This window comes from Lemur catta, chromosome 21 (assembly GCF_020740605.2).
Source record: "Lemur catta isolate mLemCat1 chromosome 21, mLemCat1.pri, whole genome shotgun sequence".
Classification (NCBI taxonomy): Eukaryota; Metazoa; Chordata; class Mammalia; order Primates; family Lemuridae; genus Lemur; species Lemur catta.
The window spans coordinates 18905392-18908382 of record NC_059148.1 but is presented as its reverse complement, the minus strand read 5'-3'; positions in this window follow the sequence as shown (position 1 = coordinate 18908382).

Here is a 2991-nt window from a genome sequence, read left to right as displayed (position 1 = left end):
GTTTGCATGCTAAGGTAAAATTCTTCATTCAGCCAGTTGAGATCCAAGTGCTTCATGATAGTGTCTTCCAAGGGTTGGACAAAGTCTCATTGGGGAACATCACTTCCTATCTTGTGTAGCCACCTAGACAGCCAAATATTAGGTTGGTGCAAAAGTAATTGCAGTTTTAGCATTGTGGAAATTTGCCGTTTGATATTGGAATACATTCTTAAATAAATGTGGCTACGTTATACATCATTTTAATGTGGATTTCTTGATTTATGTTTTTTGCTAATGCCTTATTACTTGGTATTCATTTTATATTCATTTTAGACTATGAAAGTGATGTTAGACAAAAAGCAAATTCAAGCGATTTTCTTATTTGAGTTCAAAACGGGTTGTAAAGCATCGGAGACAACTCACAACATCAGCAACACATTTGGCCCGGGAACTGCTAATGAACGTACAGTGCAGTGGTGGCTCAAGAAGTTTTGCAAAGGAGACAAGAGCCTTGAAGATGAGGAGCGCAGTGGCCGGCCATCGGAAGTTGACAATGACCAATTGAGAGCAATCATCGAAGCTGATTCTCTTACAGCTGCATAAGAAGCTGCCGAAGAACTCCATGTTGACCATTCTATGGTCTTCTGGCATTTGAAGCAAATTGGAAAGGTGAAAAAGCTCGATAAGTGGGTGCCTCATGAGCTGACCGAAAATAAAAAAAATCGTCCTTTTCAAGTGTCATCTCTTATTGTATACAACGATGATGAATCATTTCTTGATCAGATTATGATGTGCGATGAAAAGTGGATTTTATACAACAGCCGTCGATGACCTACTCAGTGGTTGGACCGAGAAGAAGCTCCAAAGCACTTCCCAAAGCCAAACTTGCACCAAAAAAAGGTCACGGTCACTGTTTGGTGGTCTGCTGCCGGTCTGACCCACTACAGCTTTCTGAATCCCAGCGAAACCATTACGTCTGAGGAGTCTGCTCAGCAAATCAATGAGCTGCACCGACAACTGCAGCGCCTGCAGCCGGCATTGGTCAACAGAAAGGGCCCAGTTCTTCTCCACGACAACACCCGATCGCACGTTGCACAACCAACACTTCAAAAGTTGAACAAACTGGGCTGTGAAGTTTTCCTTCATCCACCATACTCACCTGACCTCTCGCCAACCCACTACCACTTCTTCAAGCATCTCCAAAGCTTTGCAGGGAAAACGCTTTCACAACCAGCAGGATGCAGAAAATGCTTTCCAAGAGGTCATAGAATCCCAAAGCACAGGTTTTTATGCTATAACAATAAACAAACCTTTCTTGTTGGCAAAAATGTGTTGATTGTAATGGTTCCTATTCTGATTAATAAAGATGTGTTTGAGCCTAGTTATAATGATTTAAAATTCACGGTCCAAAACTTCAGTTATTTTTGCACCAACCTAATACCAAGGGGCAAATGGCCCATATAAGTGCCTGAGTGGATACCACCTCCCTGGAGCTGGAGTCTATTTGCTGGAGGGGTGGGGGGGCATGCCTATTTTAATCTGAGAGCCACCCCCCAACCTCCTCCTACTCCTCCCCTACCTGACATTTTCATAGCTCTCTGAAATTGTTGCTCTTATTCCTAAAAGTCCTATTTCCAGATAACGGGCTGCTTTTTTGCCCTTTTCTCATTGAGGAAGGGTGCACGTGTCTGTGGGTGTATGTGGAATAATTGCATTATGTGATGTGGGTTGGGTTTTGAATTTGCATGCATGGGAAGAAGAGTGGGTGACGGGCAGTCAAAGGATGGAATGTAATGGGCGTATGTGTGTGTGTGTGTGTGTGTGTGCGCGCGCACATGTGTGTGTGCATGTGTGCCTAGTATCCTCTCTATCCTTATTCTGGGAACAACGTACAATATCACATTTATCTATCTATTTATTTATTTTTAAGACATGGTGAGTCTCACCCTGTCGCCCAAACTGGAGTACAGTGGTGTCATCGTAACTCACAGCAACCTCAAACTCCTGGACTCAAGAGATCCTCCTGCCTCAGCCTTCCCAGTAGCTGGGACTACAGGCACGCACCAGCATGCCTCACTATTTTTTAAATTTTATTAGTTGTAGAGATGGGGTCTTGCCCAGGCTGGTCTCTATCTTCCAGTCTCAAACGATCCTCCCACCTTGGCCTCCCAAAGCACTGGGTTTACAGGCGTGAGCCACTGCCCCTGGCCCAATATTGTCTTTTTTATTGGGAACTGTCCCTCCCCCCCTCTGAGTCATGCCATTGGGCTACCAAAAGCAGACTGCCATCCCTCTGCCTGCTGGGGTAACCAAGGTAGGCCAATCAGAGTCTCTTCTTTGGGATTTTGAATGTTGAATACATATACACAGGGACAAAAAATAGCTAATTTATTTGTTCTTCTGGACAGCCCACCTTCCTGCTGCTGAGGCCCTGACCCTGCCTTTACTGGCTTCTCTGAGCCCTGTTGTTTAGTTCATGGTTCAATTCTGTGAGCTTCCCAATAACTTTGCAATTTTTTCTCCCCTTGCTTCCTTGCTTTCCAGTGAGACTGACTTTGTGGGGTTTTTTTTCTTTTCATTGAAAGAATCCAAAATGATAAAGAGCTGGCCACTAACCAGGAAGAAGGACCCGGAGTCTCTGGAATGTCTGCTTGGAGAAAGAATTTCTTTTGGTGTGGGTGGGCAGGGAGTGGAGTGGGAAGAAGTCATCACATAATGCTAGCTCAGCAGTGGCCTGAGAATCCCAGAGCCCTCCTCAAGATTTCTGCCAATTCTCAGAAAGATTCCTGTTTCCATGGTTCTTGCTGCCACACTTTGTAGCCCCCTCCAATCACTCCAGACATGAAACTCAGCTTCCTGTTTGTATCCCATTTAAAAAAAAAAATAGAAAGACGTCCAATGATGTGACTCATTTTTAAGGAGAGGAGAATTTTCTGCAGATTTCAGGGCTGGGGGTGGAAGACAAAGGAGGGGTTAACATTGCTTTAAGGAGAACAACTTCAGAATGGAACA